At 44.6% G+C, this 20,041-nt stretch overlaps 2 protein-coding genes and 1 long non-coding RNA gene across 3 annotated transcripts in view; 1 reads left to right on the forward strand and 2 right to left on the reverse strand.

The window, feature by feature from the left end:
* The window catches only part of RGR (retinal G protein coupled receptor), a 282,289-nt gene extending 277,401 nt beyond the window's left edge, over positions 1-4,888 (reverse strand). Inside the window, exon 1 of the mRNA XM_050803925.1 lies at positions 4,885-4,888. The gene's annotated coding sequence lies outside the window, so the exon portion shown is untranslated. The remainder of the gene's footprint in view (positions 1-4,884) is intronic.
* GHITM (growth hormone inducible transmembrane protein) overlaps positions 1-20,041 on the reverse strand; it is a 773,276-nt gene that overhangs the window by 162,982 nt on the left and 590,253 nt on the right. The gene's annotated exons all lie outside the window — the stretch shown is intronic.
* LOC126962643 (uncharacterized) overlaps positions 14,709-20,041 on the forward strand; it is a 36,526-nt gene continuing 31,193 nt past the window's right edge. Inside the window, exon 1 of the long non-coding RNA XR_007728750.1 lies at positions 14,709-15,236. This is a non-coding gene — a long non-coding RNA (uncharacterized LOC126962643). The remainder of the gene's footprint in view (positions 15,237-20,041) is intronic.

Below are 20,041 nucleotides of genomic sequence, written 5' to 3' on the forward strand. Positions count from 1 at the left end.
AGCGCACATTGGCTGGTGGGGGAGCTCTATAAGCAGTTTATTCTGCAGGGTTTGTGGGCAAAACTCTTTCTGGAGTCAGTGAGCTGCTTAGCTGGATCCTTGGCTGATTGCTGAGAACTACATGCCAGCTACTGTCTGCTGCCACCCTGCTCCTAGCTGTCTCCAGATGATTCACCGGTGCTTATCCTCTCATTGTGCTGAGTGAAGCAAGACAGAAGTGGTCCTTCTGGACTGTGTCCAATAAAAGTGGGGAGTCTTCCATTCCTTTTGCTCTGACTTTTCCTCATGAGAGAGAGCACAGGCACAGGACACCTATCTCAGCATAGGTCTGTGCTGCCTTGGGGAAAGGGTAAAGTAGATCAAGGGAGACTGTTTTTCTTACCCTCTTTAATTCATCCACTCTAGGAATTTTTTTCTCCATCAGGTGCTAGAACCTCTCAGTTAGACTCTAGGGCTCCTGCCATTTTGAGTTATCTATGGATGGTTACCAAATGGGTGTTTCTTGGTGGGGGGGGGTGATGAGAGCTAGCATCTCCTATTCTGCCATCTTTTTGGACTTGTTTTTGCTGAGTTGGACATTTGGGGTGTGTTTGGGTACTGATGATGTGGGTTGTTGATGAGATTGAATGTGGGGGAACCTGGGAGAGGTGAAGTAGCTGGGAAAAACTTGAGCAAAAACTTGAGCAAAGCAAAGAAATATCTCATAGGGATTTTAAAAACTGTGCTTTTTCTTTAGTGTGTGATTCAATATTTCCTCAGTATCCCCAAGAAATCTTTGGTAAAAGTCAACACTAACTACTAATGCATGTGGAGGTGGATGTTCTCCTGGGCCAGGGACAAAGCCCTGATTATTGCCTCCGGAGTGAGGGCTGGGTTCTCTGTGGGAGGCTCACTATCTCTGGATGAGCTCAGGAGTCAAGGCCCATCTTTCTCCAGGCAGTCCCCTCAGATAGCCCTAGAGAGAGAGGGGGAGAGAGACAGAGAGAATGATCCTCTTCTGAGTTTTGAAAGCACTGAACTCATTAGATGCCAGTGCTCTAAGCCTGTGGTCTGAAATGATAAATTCATGTATCTGGCTCACTCACTAGACTACGAGTTGCTTGAGGGCAGGATCTGGGCTTTCTTCTTCCTGTATCGCTAGTTTTGACCAGTGATAGGCCTGGAAGTGGTAGCTGGTAAATGGTGGAAATGATGTGTCTGGTCCAGTTCTACGAATAGCATCTTCAGTATATTTGCTATTAGTATTGGCATAGTATATTAACATAATCCTGATGTAGAACATTTAAGAGAACCGTAGTAGGCAGCTCTGTGATCTTCCTGGCCAAGCTACCTAGGGCCATAATGCTATTGGCTAAGACTTTCCATAATTTGACATTTTGCTTATGGGTCTAATAACAATGTTCACCTCTTTTTGTGGCGGCTGGAAAGCTATATTTTTCTTGGCTGCTGACCTGCTTATCCCATTTGGGAACTTGGGATCCAATTAGGCCTGAGGATGTGCAGACGAAGGAGTGAGGTTATAACCAGGTCAGCCTTTCTCTTGAAATAAATGTCATGAAAAAAACTCCTAAGCAAAATAGCTGTGAAAAAGGTTTTAAGACACAATAGGAAGAAGCTAAGGAGAGAAATGAATCTTTAGCTACAAGTAAAAAAGGGCCAAACAGGGTGTTTGTTCAGTAGAATGATACTTGCCACCTGATTGAGAGAGGTAGGGCTTAAGGGTATGTGTGTGTGTGTGTGTGGCCACTGACTTGGCCTTTCTGGCATTCTTCTCAGTAAAATCGGGATAAAACTTTTTTTAGGGTGAGATTTCTGAGGGTGCTATAGTTGGTTTTTGCTCAAGCATACAAGATAGCTTCTTACTTGGCTGATTTGAGGATTTCCTGATGCTCTAATTTCTCTATCACTGTTCAGTACATAAAATAACCATTGGAGGGTGAAAGTGTAGTGCAGTAGTTAGAATCCTGGGCTTTGGAATCAGACAGAGAGATTCATGATGTGATATTTGGGTAGACAGTTACCCTCTACTTAAAAAGCAAAGTTCTTCTTAATTAACTTATATCACGTTAGACATTTATGTCAAATGGGCACTTCATGGAGTTTGAAGTCAGGACAAATATTAATAATAGATCTATCTTCCAGGCTCACGTCTCAGTTCTGTGACCTTGGGTAAGTTACTTAGCCTCTGTGAAACCTGGTGATATGGCTTGGATGTTTGTTCCTTCCAAATCTCATGTTGAAAGGTGATACCCAGTGTTGGAGATGGGGCCTGGTGGGAGGTGTTTGGGTTATTAGGGTGGACCCCTCATGAAAGGCTTGGTGTTCTCCCTGTGGTAATGAGTGGGTTCTCGCTCTCTGAGTTCATGTGAGAGCCGGTTATTTAAAAGAGCCTGGAATCTCTCTTGCTTCCACTCTCACCATGTGAAACACAGGCCCCCACTTTGCCTTCTGCCATGATTGTAAGTTTCCTGAGGCCTCACCAGAAGCAGATGTCAGTGCTAGCTTTTTGTACCACCTGCAGAATCATGAGCCACTTAAACCTCTTTTCTTCATAGATTACCTATTCTCAGGTATTCCTTTATGGCAACACAAATGAACTAACACATCCTATTTCCCAACCTGTAAAATTGGGTCATGGTTCCCTTTGTAGGGTTATTGTGGGATCAACTGAACAAAGGTGTGAAGCATAGAAAGTCCTGAGTAAGAAGTGGTGATGATGGCGGTGGAGGGGGGTGATGGCCATTGTGACAGAGGTGGATGTTTGCTACCCACTCTCTTTATTTTGTCTATTCCCTTAGGAAAACAGTCCCAGTGTAAGAGAGGGTGACGGTGTGTTCAGTGTAGGCAACATTTTCCAGGCTCTCTTGTAGCTAGGTGTGAGCATGTGAGTATTTCTGATGATAATGTGGGTTGAAGTTGATGGGTAGAAAATTTAGAAAGGCTTCTTAAAGGAGGGAGAGCCCATTTGTCCTTCCCTGATCTCTTCTCACCTGTTGCCTGGCATTCTGAGGTGAAGACAAGTGCTCCAGCAGCCATTTGGACCAGGAGATGACTTTGTGAATGAGCCACACTCTGCGAGTGACAGAACAGGAAGATAAAAAAAGGCTGGGTCTATCATCAATATTGGAGCATTTTACCAGAGCTGTAAGTTAAGTCATAGTTTTTTCTTTTCTTCATTTTATTTGTAGCCAAACTTTATTCTAATTGACAGTGATGATAAGGATGATTTCTTTTTGGCTTTCAAGACACTTGTATTAATTTAGGGGATTTTACAAGGATTGCCTCTTGGTTGGTTGATTTCCAACTGGGTAGTCAGCTAGAGAAAGGTTCTGAGGGAACTAGATGTAAGGCAAATCCTTGGGAGGGCAGAGGGGGATGTTGGGATAAAGAATGTGGATCAGAAAAGGGAGTTCAGGAAAACAGATTGCCAGCCCTGTACTTACCAGTTGTGTCACCTTGGGCAAGGCCAATAGCACCCTCCCCAAGGGCTGCAGCAGAAATTAAATGAGGACATATTACATGGCCTGGTTCATAGGAATTACTTTAAAACGTTTATTTCTTTCTAGCGATTTACTAATATAGTCCTGGAAAGAACCTGTTCCTTGGGCATCAAAAAATATATATCCCTATTTTGCCTAGATTTGCAGTTTGACAAGCAGAGGTGCTGCTGTTTCTTCGTGGGAATTTTTTACTCACCTCGCACTCTGATCTCTCTTCCTGTTTGTGACTCCTGACGGGCCTGGACCTGCCTGAGCTTGCCAGCCTCTGTGGGAGGTGGGAAGAGAGAGGGGTGGATACCAGGCTTCAACTTCCATTCCAGCACACCCTGGCATGCCTCAGCCCATCACAGAGTGGATGGCTTTTCTATTCCCTTGGGATGTTATGCTAAACACAATTACATACAGCATTTGACAACAGAGCTGGTAATTTATGTGCTGCTGGAACGGAGAAGGAGGAGGGTAATTGGAATGAATATCAATGTGAGCTGAGAAGACACTGAATTTTCTCATCCCTTTCAGGAATCAGAGGCTGGCTATAGAAGGGAGAATGTTAATTGGTCACTTGGTGGATTGATTTAAAACCCGTCTGCCTTTAGCGGGGACACATTATCCATTATTCCTCTCAGGATGATCTGGTTTGGGGGAGGTGGTGTGTTTGCTGGGGGAGTGGGCAGAAGTCAGTATCAGATTGTCAACTTGCAAAAGTTTGGTGAAATTGCTGACTTACTACTTGTGAGATCTCGAGACTTACTACACCTCTATGAATCTTGACTTTGTTATTAGTAAATGAGAGGTGATAACGCTGTCTCATGGGGCTCCTCTGAGGGTTACACAAGATAAATTATACACAGCCCCCTGCCAAAAGGTGCTTCCAGTGGTAAGTGGTCAAAATTAGTTTGCTTCCTCCCATATAGTTGAAGGACACACCTCATTCCTATCAGCCTTTGTGAAAATGTATCTTCTGACAGTTTTAACAGTGACAGAAGGCATTCCTTCTACTATATTATTAAAGAAGGTTGCTGCGCTGTTTAGCTTCACCACAAGTGAGCGTCATTTTGGGAACAGGTGTGAGTGTGTGTGTGTGTGAGTGTGAATTCAAACATCTTATAGTTCCTGTTTTTATTCTCACCAGTAATTTAAAAATAACATTACATGCCATTATCTCTTCAGTGCAGTCTCTTCTTTTTCTTCCTGAGAGTGATACTCTGAGATTCAGGCCATCTTCCCACAGTTCCCAAGCAGGGTCTTTCCCTCCTTGGATTACCTTTAAGGCAGTCCGAAACAAAACAAAACAAAACAAAACAAAACAAAACAAAACAAAGATCAAAATCTCAGCTCTTAAAAGGGTAAGAAACAGGAATCTCAGGTTTTTCTTTTCTCTTCTTCCCCACCGTACGATATCTCCAGGCTTCATAGAGACGGATCTGGGCTCTGGGTTGTTGTTTCTGTTTGGGTTCCATGAAAGGTCTTTCTTTATGGGTGGCACATAAACACCAGCCCAGAAAAGAAATTCATCTTTGGAGAAAATCCCTCAAATAAGCCCTTCCTTTACTTTCTTTCTCTCTCTCTCTTTTTTTTTTTTTTTTTTTTTTGAGATGCAGTTTCATTCTTGTTGCCCAGGCTGAAGTGCAATGGTGTGATCTTGGCTCACTGCAACCTCTGCCTCTTGGATTCAAGCGATTCTCCTGCCTCAGCCTCCTGAGTAGCTGGGATTACAGATGCCCGCCACCATGCCTGGCTAATTTTTGTGTTTTTAGTAGAGACAGAGTTTTGCCATGTTGGCCAGGCTGGTCTCGAACTTCTGACCTCAGGTGATCCCCCTGCCTCGGCCTCTCAAAGTGCTGGGATTACAGGCATGAGCCACTGCACCCTGCCTTTGTTTCTTACCTGATTCTCAGGCCCTGGAGCCTGTCACTGCTTTGTGGGCTGGGTTTGAGTTTACCCTTTGCTCTCTTATCTCTCCTTAGTCTTCTTTGGCTCTTCACTTGGCTCTCCAGCTGATTTCTTCCTGCAGCCTGAGGTTTAGGTATTTTCAGCTCTGTCTTGGTGAAACAACAGTTGTCCTCTGACGTCGAAGAGGGGTGAGGAATTTGGGCTGATCCAGCCCTGCTGAAGGCTCAGAAGACCTTTATTCCACAGAGTGATTGAAGATGTCTTGTCTAAACCTCTGGCCCCGGGCCCAGCCTGCGGGAGGCAGAGACTGGGCAGGGGAAGTGATGGTCTGGCTCACTTTTTCTTTTGAGAAATGGGCCACTTAGGATGTAGTCTTTTAACCTGGGCAAAGTCAATGCTCACTTATGTTTCTTTTCATGGCTGCTTTGCTACAGTTACCGCATAGCAGGTGCTTAGTTTGTTTATGGCAAAAAAGTAGAATTGAAATCTCTATGCGCAAGTCCAATGGCTCCAACCTGTGCTTTATTATTGGAAGTGGAGCCTCCTCCTGCTCTGGGGTTCCTGAGTTAAAGCCAAGGCACTTGGACCAGAGGCACTGCTGGCTAGCTGGGATCGCTCAAATTTGTCTGGCTCACCTGGTGTGGTTCTTAAGTTCCTGTCCGTGTTAATTATGTTCTCTATAGCTCCTGAAGCCAGGTGTTTGCCTACCTGTCTGAATGGGTGATGTCCTCTGGCAAACCCACCAAGGAAGCTGTCTTCATTGCTCTACCTCATAGGTGATCTCTTTGCTCCAAACTTTGTGCCTTTTGGCTCCCTTTCTTCCCTGTTCCTCCTCCTCTCACTTCTGTCATTTTTTTAGGCTTAGCCTGGATATTGTTCCACAGTGTCCTGTCAGTGTTTCTCCGCATGGCAATAGGACACAAGAAGCCTTGTGGGTTTGGGGCTTCAGTGCTTCCCCTTGCCTGCTTCGTTATCCTCACTTTACAGAATGTTTAATTTCTATAAAGTGTATGGGAGTTCTTGGTGAAGGCTGGGTGAACAGGTCTATCCTGAATGTAGGAAAAGCTTTAGGAAATTATAGCAGTTTTCCAAAGACAGAGTTGGAGATTACATAATTGCAACCTGCATCTTTTATGCTTATGCTGCGTTTACTTCAGTCAACCATGACCTAGTCAATCAACCGGCTCACTAATCAATCAATTAGATAACAGAGATTTATTGAGTTTCTGCTGTGTGCTCAGCCATGTGTTTAGGTCCCTAAGAAGCACAGAATAAGGAAAAAGCACGGCCTGTGCTTCAAGCCATTTACAATCCAGTTCAGGAGAAACAATGAACTTTCATGTCCCTACAGTAAACTCCACCAGGCAGTTGCTAACCGACTGCTGCATTCTGTGAGTGTATGGGAAGAGATGGGGGGCAGGAACACCTGCCATGGAGAGGTAGTGTGGTGACGTGAAGCCAGCCTGGGTTTCAGAATGGGAGGAACCAAGTTTGAGTCCCAGTTACCTCTCTTATAGTTGTAGGACTTTGAATCCTGAATCACTAGCAGAAAATATTTATTGAGGACTTTCTGTGTACATCACCCAGCTGCAAGTGGGATTGAAGTGGGATTGCAGTGGAAGACAAGCAGGTCACCCACCCTCAAGACACAGTCTTAACAGAGATGATGAGACAAGACAGCAGATGACGACATCCTCCTTCTGTGTTGGCCCCAGAATGGAGGAAGGGGAGCCTATGACTGTGAACATATGTCCCACCAGATTAATACAGAGAAGGGATTTATGGCGCTTTGGTGTGGGGCTTGAATGAAAGACTATCCTGTTTATGGAGCTCCTGCCATATTTCAGGAAGCAAGCAAATGACTGCATGTGAACTCCTACTCCATGTTAGCTTCTGAAAATCCATCGCCTGGATAATACTCTCCACGATCAGGTGTGGTGATGCATTTTTTTTTTTAGATGAGAAAATTGAGGTTCAAAGAAAGAAAATGAGTTGCACAACATCAAAAACTAGTAAATTGGTGAAGTTCGGATTCCAACTCACACTGCTTGGACACCACCGCTAATTTTGCGTGGTTTATCTTGTCTTCACATCATTTCCCCATTTGCAGTTTAGGTCATTAAGACACAGTGAGGTTAAGCTTTTAAATGATCCTATTCAGAACTGGGATCCGAACTCGATGTGTCTGATTCTAAAGCCTGAGACTGTGATAAACATAAATATATGTGTACAGGCATACAATGTAATAAAAGAAGGCCAGAGGCTGTTCCTGTACGCAAGCTTGAGGAGTTGTGGGGAGAATGAGAATGTGGAAGAAATGGTTGCCATGGATGAGAAATCCGGTCTAGCAGTTTAAATGGAAGGGACCTCCTGTTATACAAAACGGCCCTAAATTAGTGCTTCTAAAATCGAATCTGCTTACCAATCACCAGGGGATCTTGTACAAATGCAGATTGTAAGCCAGTAGGTCTGGGGTAGAGTCTGAGGTTCTGTATTTCTATTTCTGTCCCTCTTATATATATATCTCATATAAATATATATATATATAGAGAGAGAGATGAGAGAGAGAGAGAGAGAGAGAGTCTCGCTGTGTCGCCCAGGCTGGAAGATCTTGGCTCACTGCAACCTCCAACCTCCGCCTCCTGGGTTCAAGCAATTTTCGTGTCTCAGTCTCCCGAGTAGCTGAGACTACAGGCACCCGCCACCAGGCCAAGCTAATTTTTGTATATATTTTAGGGATGGTGTTTCACCACATTGCCCAGGCTGGCCTCAAACTCCTGGACTTAAGTGATCCACCTGCCTCAGCTTCCCAAAGTGCTGGGATTATAGGTGTGAGCCACCGTGCCCGGCCAGAGGTTCTGTATTTCTAACAAGCTGCTGGTCCGTGAACCACACTTTGAGTTGCAAGGGTCTAAATTAGGTTTCTCACCTTGGACTCTACTGACATTTTGGGCCAGATAATTCTTTCTTGTGAGAATGTTTAGCAGCATTCCCAGCCTTTTCCCACTAGATGTCAGCAGCATCATCCCTCATTTGCGATGACCAAAAGTGTCTCCTGACATTGCAAAATGTCCTTTAAGGAGTGCAGACTTTGCCAGGAAAGAACCACATGTCTAAACCAGTGGTTCCCAAAGCTTGTCTGTACACTGGAATCATCTGGGGAGCTTCGAAACTCCTGGTGCTTGTGTCCTGCCTAACAGATTGCAGTTTACTTAACCTGAAATATGGCTGGGTCAATTTCAAATGTTTACATGCTTTCCCAGGTCATTCTAATGTGCAGACACATCTGTCAACCCCTGGTCTAAGTTCCAACTCTGGACCAATCAGCTTATTCTCTTTTTGCTTCCAGGAAGCTGCCACAGCTAATATTCAGAACTGCCTTTGGCTGAACCGGCACCTTGGAGGCTTCACTCATCACACAGAAAACCCAGCTCAGAGTTGGCTTAAATACCCCAGTAAGGAAGAGCAGAAAGAAATTACACAGATCTGGGAAGGAGTTAGCCCTCATCCATCATACTGTCTGGGGCTGCTTTGCATACAGAAGTACTATTTGTTTTAATCTTCAAGAATCCCATTTTGAGCTGATGATCTCCCATAGGTTATGTAAAGGCCTGTGCCATGTTTTGGCTCCCTTCCTTTCCTCTCCTAGACCCTTGATAGAATCAATCTTTATTCCTCTCACACCTAGAGGCCAGGATAATAGTCTAATGCTTGTCTGAAGTTTGGACTGAGCAGGTGCTTGGAGCTAGAGATTCTTTGCTAGGTAGGATGTCACTCAGTGGACCATGCAAAGAATATATATTTTTAGTTTTCTTCTTAGCTGAGCATGTGCATGTTTATATGCACTTGTATGTGATGAAGAAATTGTCTTGCTAAGGTTATTCCCATCTAAAGCCAAGTATATTTTGCTGTCTACTAAGCCATGCTGTAAATGTGGACAAAACAAACCCACACTCAGGTCCTCAAGAATTGTTCATTAAGGACTCAACCCTTGTCATACGAGTTTCTGCTTCTAGGGAAATTAACAGAGGAAGAATAGAGTCTTAGGGCCGTTATCCCCACTACCTATTGCCTGACATCTACTTCTGCTTTCTCTCCCTCAGTAGTACAAGAGAGAAGAGTCTGAATTGTGATGGCTGGAACCATGGATGAGAAAACAACACACATCCATCAGAAAATGTGCCTGGAGTACCTCCTGGGTGGCAGCCTGTTGCAGCAGCACTTATGAGTCCGGGGACATATAGTCTGGGATAGGTGTCCAGGTACATTCTGCTATCAACATTGCTAGAAAGTTACCAAAACACCCTGAGCCTCAATTTCTTTATTGGTAAGTGGAAAGAATAATAGCACCTACAGTCTTGTCATAAAGATTATATAAGAATCAAATGTAATGTTTACTGAGCATTAGTTATTGTTAATACTGAGGGTCAACTTGATTGGATTGAAAGATACAAAGTATTGATCCTGGGTATGTCTGTGCGGGTGTTGTCAAGGCGATTAACATTTGAGTCAGCGGGCTGGGAAAGGCAGACCACCCTTAATCTGGGTGGACACAATCTAATCAGCTGCTGGTGCAGCTAGAATATAAGCAGGCAGAAGAATGTGAAAAGAGAGACTGGCCTAGCCTCCCAGCCTACATCTTTCTCTTATGCTGGATGCTTCCTGCCCTCAAATATTGGACTCCACATTCTTCAGTTTTGGAGCTTGGGCTGGCTCTCCTTGCTCCTCAGCCTGTTGACGGCCTATTTTGGGAGCTTGTGATTGTGTGAGTTAATACTTAGTAACCCCTCCTTTATATATATCTATATCTATATCACATTAGTTCAGTCCCTCTAGAGAACCCTGACTAATACAGATTTTGGTAACAGCAGTGGTTCTAAAGGAACAGAATATTAAGGATGGAGTTATTTCGTTGGTTTTGGATTTCTGGAATTGGCTGCTTAATATGATTAGACCCCCAATGCTAAGGACTCTACTTCTAATAGTATGGAGAACACTGAGAGTTCTTGTTGTGAACTGTGTAGAGAGTTATGCAAAATAAATGCATTTGACACTCCTGATTCATTGCTCATGAGAGGCAAGGAGTTTAATGATTCTATACATAATACCTTTGACTATATCTGGAGAGTCAAGGAACATAATGAAGCTGGTTGGTTGCTCCTAAGTTCAGTGGACAAATGATGAAAGAAAATGATAAACTCAGGAATTCTATCTCCCAGCTTCAGAAGCAGATACTGAGCCTCAAATCTGATAGGATTGTCCTGAGTGAGAGTTTTATCTCCTGTGGAGAAAGAGCTGAAATTGTGGAAAAACAGGTACAAGCTCTTATGCGAGTGGCTGACCTGCAACAAAAGATGCATGCACAGCCTCACCAGGTGTCTACTGTTAAAGTGAGGGCATTGATTAGAAAAGAATGGGAGCCTGCATCTTGGAATGGGAATATGTGGGAGGACCCTAATGAAGCTGGGAATACTGAGTTTGTAAACTCTGATGAAACTTTTTTGCCAGAAGAAACAGCTTCCCTATCCCCAGTAGTGGCAACATCCCCTCCCTGACTCAGGCTGCCATCAGTCTTTTGTCTGAGGAGATAAACCCTGCTCTGCCTGAGGCAACAGTGATGGCATCCCCTGGGGCAGTTGTCAGGCAACATAATGTTGATTCTCCTCAGGAGCCACCCCCAACACCCCTGTTTGCTTCTAGACCTATAACTAGACCGAAGTCCTGTCTGGCCCCTAGAGGTGAGGTTTAGAGTGTGACCCATGAGGAAGTGCACTACACTCGAAAAGAACCGCTTGAGTTTCCTAATTTATATAAACAGAAATCTGGAGAACAGGCATGGGAATGGATATTAAGGGTGTGGGATATTGGTGGAAGGAACATAGAGTTGGATCAGGCTGAATTTATTGAATTGGGCCCATTAAGTAGGGACTCTGCATTTATCATTGCAGCTTTGGGAGTTAAACAAGGTTCTAATAGTTTATTTGCTTGGTTAGCTGAAATATGGGTTAAAAGATGGCCCACTCTGAGTAAGCTAGAAATGCCTGATCTCCCTTGGTTTAATGTAGAGGAAGGAATCCAGAGGCTTAGGGAGATTGGGATGGTGGAGTGGATTACTCTCCTTAGAACTACTCATCCCAGCTGGGAGGGTCCAGAAGATATACCCTTGACCACTGCCTCATGAGATAGATTTGTGAGGGCAGTACCTGCATCTTTGAAGAGCTTTTTAATTGCTCTTCTTTGTATGTCAGATCTAACAATGGGAACCCCAGTCACTCAACTACAAACTTTAAATACAATGGGAATAATTGGATCCCGAGGTGGCAGGGGTCGAGTGGCAGCACTCAACCATCAAAGGCAAGGTGGGCGTAGCTACCATAATGAACAGCAGAGGCAAAGTGGCAATCAGAATAGTCTGACTCGTGTAGAGCTCTGGCACTGGCTAATTAATCACAGTGTTCCTAGAAGTGAAATTGTTAGGAAGTCTGCTTCCTATCAATAAATTCCTACTTAATTTATATAAGCAGAAAACTTCTAGGTTGAATGGACAAAAGACTAATTTGAATTATAAAAGCAGAGGATCACGACCCCTCAGTCAATTTCCAGAGTTGAGCGAGTTTACAGACCCAGAACCCCTTGAATGAAGGGGAGGCTGGGTCCCCTTGAGGAAGGACCCCACTACATTACTGACAATTTATGGAGTGAATCTTTCTCCCATCCTTCCCCAAGGAGAATTCTGGCTTTTTACCAGGGTGGAGAAAGGGAAATTATTGGACATTTCAGGGACTACTGGACACTGGCCTTGAGCTGACATTGATTCCAGGGGACCCAAAACATTATTGTGGTCTTCCAGGTAAAGTGAGAGCTTGTGGAGGTCAGGTAATTAATGGGTTTTAGCTCAGGTCCAACTTACAGCAGGTCCAGTGAGTCCTGGACTTATCCGGTGGTCATTTCCCCAGTGCCAGAATGAATAATTGGCATAGACATACTCAGTGACTGGCAGAACCCCCACATTGGCTCCCTGACTCGTAGGGTAAGGGCTATTATAGTGGGAAAGGCCAAATGGAAGCCGTTAGAGCTGTCTCTACCTAGAAAAATAGTAAATCAAAAACAATATGGCATCCCTGGAGGGATTGTGGATATTAGTGCCACTATCAAGGACTTGAAAGTTGCAGGAGTAGTGATTCTCACCACATCCCCATTCAACTCTCCCATTTGGCCTGTGCAGAAGACAAATGGATCTTGGAAAATGACAGTGGATTATTGTAAGCTTAACCAAGTGGTGACTCCAGTTGCAGCTGCTGTACCAGCTGTGGTTTCATTGCTTGAACAAATTAACACATCTCCTGGTCCTGGTATGCAGCCATTGACTGGCAAATGCCTTTTCTCCATTCCTGTTCATAAGACCCACCAGAAGCGATTTGCCTTCAGCTGGCAAGGCCAGCAATATACTTTTACTTTCCTACCTTAGGGGTATATCAACCCTCTGGCTTTGTGCCATAATCTTATTCAGCGAGACCTAGATCGCTTTTCATTTCCACAAGATATCACACTGGTCCATTACATTGATCACATTATGCTGATTGGATTCAGTGAGCAAGAAGTAGCAAACACACTGGACTTACTGGTGAGACGTTTGTGTGCCAAAGGAAGGGAAATCAATCCGACTAAAATTCCAGGGCCTTCTACCTTAGTAAAATTTCTAGGGGTCCAGTGGTGTGGGGCCTGTCAAGATATTTCTTCTAAGATGAAGAATAATTTGCTGCATTTGGCCCCTCCTACAACCAAGAAAGAGGCACAATGCTTAGTGGACCTATTGGATTTTGGAGGCAACACATTTCTCATTTGGGTGTGTTACTCTGGTCCATTTATCAAGTGACCCAAAAGGCTGCCAGTTTTGAGTGGGGTCCAGAACAGGAGAAAGCTCTGCAACAGGTCCAGGCTGCTGTGCAAGCTGCTCTGCCACTTGGGCCATATGACCCAGCAGATCCAATGGTGCTTGAGGTGTCAGTGGCAGATAGGGATGCTGTTTGGAGCCTTTGGCAGGCCCCCATAGGTGAATCACAGCGGAGGCCTCTAGGATTTTGGAACAAGGCCCTGCCATCTTCTGCAGATAACTACTGCCCTTTTAAGAGACAGCTCTTGGCCTGTTACTGGGCTTTGGTGGAAATGGAATATTTGACTATGGGCCATCAAGTCACCATGCAACCTGAATTATCTATCATGAACTGGCTGCCTTCTGACCCATCTAGCCATAAGGTGGTTCATGCATAGCAGCATTCCATCATCAAATGGAAGTGGTATACTTGTGATCGGGCTTGAGCAGGTCCTGAAGGCACAAGTTACATGAGGAAGGGCTCAAATGCTCATGGCCTCCATTCCTGCCACCCTGCTTTTTCTCCCCTAGCCTGCACTGATGGCCTCATGGGAAGTTCTCTATGATCAGTTGATAGAGGAAGAGAATACTAGGGACTGGTTCACAGATGGTTCTGCGCCATATGCAGGCACCACCCCAAAGTGTCCCTGAAGGACAGCAGTGAAGGGAAATCTTCCTAGTGGGCAGAACTGTGAGCAGTGCACTTGGTTGTGCACTTTGTATGGAAAGAGAAATGGTCAGATGTGTAATTATATACTGATTCATGAGGTATAGCCAGTGGTTTGTCTGGATGGTCAGGGTCTTTGAAGAAGCATGATTGGAAAATTGGTGACAAAGAAATTTGGGGAAGAGGTATGTGGATGGACCTTTCTGAATGGTCAAAAACTGTGAAGATATTTCTATCCCATGTGAGTGCTCACCAATGGTGACCTCAGCAGAGGAGGATTTTAATAATCAAGTAGATAGGATGACCTGTTCTGTGGACACCACTCAGCCTCTTTCCCCAGCCACCCCTGCCATTGTCCAATGGGCCCATGAACAAAGTGGCCATGGTGGCAGGGATGGAGGTACACACAGGCTCAGCAACATGGACTTCCAATCACCAGGCTGACCTGGCTACGGCCACTGCTGAGTGCCCAATTTGCCAGCAGTAGAGACTAATACTGAGCCCTTGATATGGCACCATTCCTCAGGGTGATCAGTCAGCTACCTGGTGGCAGGTTGATTATATTGAACCTCTTCCGTCATGGAAAGGGCAGAGGTTTGTCCTCACTGGAATAGACACTTACTCTGCATATGGGTTTGCCTATCATGCATGCAATGCTTCTGTCACAACTACCACCCGTGAAGTCACAGAATGCTTTATCCACCGTCATGGTATTCCACACAGCATTGCCTCTGACCAAGGCACTCACTTTATGGCTAAAGAAGTGTGGCAGTGGGTTCATGCTCATGGAATTCATTGGTCTTACTGTGTTCCCCATCATCCTGAAGCAGCTGGATTGATAGAATGGTGGAATGGCCTTTTGAAGTTACAATTACAATGCCACCTAGGTGACAATACTTTGCAGGGCTGGAGCAAAGTTCTCCAGAAAGCTGTGTATGCTCTGAATCATCATCCAATATATGGTACTGTTTTGCCCATAGCCAGGATTCACGGGTCTAGGAATCAAGGGCAGAAGTGGAAGTGGCATCACTCACCATCACCCCTAGTAACCCACTAGCAAAATTTTTGCTTCCTGTTCCTGCAACATTAAGTTCTGCTGGCCTAGAGGTCTTAGTTCCAGAGGAAGGAGCACTGCCACCAGGAGACACAACGATTCTGTTAAACTGGAAGTTAAGATTGCCACCTGGACACTTTGGGCTCCTGCTACCTTTAAGTCAACAGGCTAAGAAGGGAGTTACGGTGTTGACCGGGGTGATTGACCCAGACTGTCAAGATGAAATCAGTTCACTACTCCACAACAGAGGTAAGTAAGATTATGCATTTAATACAAGAGATCCATTAGGGTGTCTCTTAGTAGTATTGTGCCCTGTGATTAAGGTCAATGGGAAACTACAACAGCCCAATCCAGGCAGGACTACAAATGACCCAGACCCTTCAGGAATGAACGTTTGGGTCATTCCACCAGGGAAAAAACCATGACCTGCTGAGGTGCTTGCTGAAGGTAAAGGGAATAAAGAATGAGTAGTAGACAAAGGTAGTCATCAATACCGGCTATGACCACGTGACCAGCTGCAGAAACAAGGACTATAATTGTCATGAATATTTCCTCCTTCTTTTGTTAAAAACATGCTTGTACATGTATATACTTGTACTAAGAAAATATCTTCATTTTATTTCCTTTCTTTTCCCTTTATTATATGACATAAGATTTATTGACTTTACATCAGCATTTAAGTATTTTTAACTTCATGTAATAGTATTTGGGTTGGGGATTGGTGCGTTTCTGATTGTATGAAAGATAGTTGTATCATGTTAGGTATAATTATCACCTTATTATTGTCTTTATTTGAAGATTATGTATGACCACAGGAGATGTGTATGGGTTCAACTTGACAAGGGGTGGATTTGTGGTGGTTAATACTGAGTGTCAACTCCATTGGATTGAAGGATACAAAATATTGATCCTGGGTATGTCTGTGAAGGTGTTGCCAAAGGAGATTAACATTTGAGTCAGTGGGCTGGGAAAGGCAGACCCACCCTTAATCTGAGTGGGCACCATCTAATCAGCTGCCAGTGCAGCTAGAATAGAAGCAGGCAGAAAAATGTGAAAGGAGAGACGGGCCTGGCCTCCCAGCCTACATCGTTCTCCTATGCTGGATGCTTCCTGCCTTCGAATATTGTACTCCAAGTTCTTCAGTTTTGGAGCTTGGGCTGACTCTCCTTGCTCCTCAGCCTGCAGATGCCCTATTGTGGGACCTTGTGATTATGTGAGTTAATACTTAATAAACTCCCTTTTGCATATATATCTATTCCATTCGTGCTGTCCCTCTAGAGAACCCTATCTGAAGAGGTTGGAGTTCATACATCAGGAACACGTATTAGCTCAAGTAATGGCCCCAGCAAATCCCCTGAGGTTTGTCTTGTCATCCTCCCTTTCATTTTATAGTTGGGCAAATTAAGGCTCAGAGAGGCAGAGGTATTTGCCTGAACTCATACAGAGAGTACTGCTTCCAGGCAGTCTGACCCCAGAACACATGATTTTAAGAGCTTAAACCCCACTGCTTATGAATAAACTTAAAGGACTGGGCATAATTGGCTTTCTTTTTCTTTTTCTTTTCTTTTCTTTTCTTTTTTTTTGAGACAGAGTCTGTCTTTGTAGCCCAGGTTTGAGTGCAGTGGCACGATCCTGACTGCCCACAACCTCTGCCTCCCGGGTTCAAGTGATTCTCCTACTTCAACCTCCAAGTAGCTGGGATTATAGGCGTGGGCCATCACATCTAGCTAGGTATAATTGGCTTTCTACAAATGCTCCTGTTCCTCTTTCCTACTCTATCCAACATATTTATTTTCCTATCAGCATTATCAATAAGTTAGATAAAGGAGGTAGGTGTATTAGAAAGAGAAATAGTGAATCTTTTGAATGGCAGAATCAAACACCCACAGATTCAGGGCAGGCTGGAGTGAGGAACTGAGTCTAACATGATGGGACACAGGACAGATGCCCTGCTTTTAGATACTGAAAACCACCACAGAGGTGATAGGGGGAGCATCAAGCACTTGCAAAAAAGAGATTTGGGCAAAATGTGAATTAATGGTGTACCTAGATCACAGTTACTGGATCACAGAAGGACCCAGTGATATGTGAGATGGCCATGACTTGGCCATCTGTGCTGTTCTCTGTTCTAGGAGGCCGTGAGGGCTCGATCCAAACTGGCAGGTAGTTCACAACCCAGTTTCTCAAATAAATGTCTGTACATGTACAAATAGTTTTTTTAAAAACCAGAGAAATCAACTTGAATATATCATCTAATCTGTGTTCTGAAGTTAAATTCCTGTCTGACTCACTGGCAGATGAGCTACTGTACATGAAAAAGGCAACAGCATGCCTTGGCCTCCCAAAGTGCTAGGATTACAGGCATGAGCCGGGCATGGTGGTGCACACCTGTAATCCCAGCTACTCAGGAGGCTAAGGCAGGGGAATCACTTGAACCCGGGAGGCGGAGGTTGCAGTGAGCCAAGATCATGCCATTGTACTCCAGTCTGGGCGACAGAGAAAGACTCCATCTAAAAAAAAAAAAAAAAAAAAAAAAGATGATAGCAGCAGCATCAACAACCATTTCTGGAAAGCCTCCTATGCACTGCACACTTTACTGAAAATTTTGCATGCATTATTTAATTTAGTGCTCACAACAAGCGAATGCATTGGGTCCTTGAGTTGCTTGTCTCATAGATGAGGAAATGGGGCCCAGAGGGATTATATTATTTACCCAATACCACATGCTTAGTAAAAGGAAGTGGAATCTAAAAATGAATCAAATCCAGAAGGTGGTATATCAGGAATCACTGGCTGACTGAGGGCCTTGAATGACCCATAGATTGATTGGTCAATGGGCGCCTAGCCACCAGTGGCCAAGCTCTGGAGACTGCTTTACCAAGTGGTTCTGGTTGACTCTCGATGCATGGTGGCATACCCTATCACTGCCCGGAGATAGATTTTCTACCCCAAAGCACGACAGCATCTCCTAAGTGTTACTGTCACTGGCTTAGCGATAAAAAGGATGATTTCTATGGTTTTCTCAGCACGTAGAAGATGAGGTAGTGTCACATGTAATAAAGCTCAGAAAGGCCATAATAGCTCGAGGTTCTGCCTCATCATTCTTCCAGTTCATCTAAACAAGTTCAGATCTGCTCCCATTTTGCATTTATCAAAACATGATGTGGAGGTGAAAATTCAGCTGCTGTAGTTTAGCAAGTTGTCCTGAATCTTGCCAGGAGAGCTTAAGGGAGCCAGAGAATCACAGCGTTCCAGGTCCTCCTCCTGATTAGTTACAAACCCTGAAGTACTTTTCTCTGATCGAACTGTAAAAATGTTTTCAGTTCCAAGGGGCTTGTGTAATTTTTTCCAGCATAGGCCTCAGGTAGAACGAGCATTTACACCTCTGTTCTGGGGTCTCTGGGGATTCACTCTGTCTTTTGCTGTCTCCTCTTCCATGGTGCACTGGGAACGTTCCCACATTTGGTCACCAACTTGTTTTTTGACTTTTAGCAAAATTGTTCTTGAAAAGACCCAAGGTTGTTAAGTTACTTTAATACCTTTGTTTCCCCATTGCAAAATTAGGAGGTTCGTTCCTTCAACAAAAATTTTTATGACTTCCTGTGTGTTGGGTGCCTTAGGGCCAAGCACCAAAGATACGTTTGCGAGCAAATCTGGACATGCTCTCTTCCCTGAAAAGTTGGAGTGTCTCATGGACCAAAGGGTTGGGACTGAGTGACTGTTCAGGGCTTTCCAGGGTTTCCCATGCAGCAACTCACTGTCCCTCTCCACCGCATGAGGCAGGCATTATCATCTTCAGTAAAGAGATGAGGGGATGAGGCTCAGAGATGGTAAGTGACTTTCCCAACCTCCCACAGCAAGTCAGCACACACTGGTGAACTCACTTCCATTATTTCTGCTTCCAAAGCCCATCATTTCTCCAGTGCTCTAATTTCCTACCTTAAGGACAAGGAAGCTAATGTTTACTGGATTATCACCTCCACTGTGTGGATGAAGGACCTCAGATTCAAAAGGGTCAGGGGCCCACTCAGTGTCACAACTGGTACAGGCGGGAGGCATAGGCACTCAGGCCTCCTCTATGTCTTGAACAGCCCGCTGCGGGCTTTAGCTCCCTTGGCTTTGGCTTCCTGGGGTTGTAACAGGGGTCATCACTGACCACAGTAAGTTGCCCCCTTCTGTTTATGTATTGTTTTGTCTCCCTGTGTCTCAGTCATTCATCCCAGAAACCCCATCTGTTCTGATGTCATTAATTGCCTCTTGATATGGTATGGCTGTGTCCCTAACCAAATCTCATTTTGAGTTGTAGTTCTCATAATCCCCACATATCACGGGAGGGAGCCAGTCGGAGGTATTTGAATCATGGGGGCAGTTACCTCCATGCTGTTCTTGTGATAGTGAGTGAGTTCTGATGAGTTCTGATGGTTTCATGAGGGGCTTTTCCCCCACTTCGCTCAGCACTTCTCTTTGCTGCTGCCATGTGAAGGACATGTTTGATTCCCCTTCCACCATGATTGTGAGTTTCCTGAGGCCTCTCCAGCTGTGCTGAGCTGTGACTCAGTTAAACCTCTTTCCTTTATAAATTACCCAGTCTCGAGTATGTCTTTATTAGCAGTGTGAGAATGGACTAACACACTTCTCCTCCTAGCCAGCACATAGTTGGTGCTCAGTAAACATCGGTTAAACAAAAAAGTTAATACTAATGATCATTCTCCAGAAAGCAGAGCCCACCCCCTGTGGCAAATACTCTATTTCTTAGCCTGCAAAGTAAAACCATAAGCTGAAGCTAGTACCGGTTCCTCCTGAGCTAGCATGACCAGAAGAAAACTAACCAGCCTGCTACAGGACATTTGAGAGACGCCACAATCAACGAAGCCTAGGACTTTCATTTGTACACCAGGCTTTGTTTATGGGATAAACAGGGCCACTAACAATGCATTCCAGCCTGGATTAAGAGGAACTTCAGGGCCGGGCGCGGTGGCTCAAGCCTGTAATCCCAGCACTTTGGGAGGCTGAGATGGGTGGATCATGAGGTCAGGAGATCGAGACCACCCTGG

This window comes from Macaca thibetana, chromosome 9 (genome assembly GCF_024542745.1).
Source record: "Macaca thibetana thibetana isolate TM-01 chromosome 9, ASM2454274v1, whole genome shotgun sequence".
In the NCBI taxonomy this organism is placed as follows: Eukaryota; Metazoa; Chordata; class Mammalia; order Primates; family Cercopithecidae; genus Macaca; species Macaca thibetana.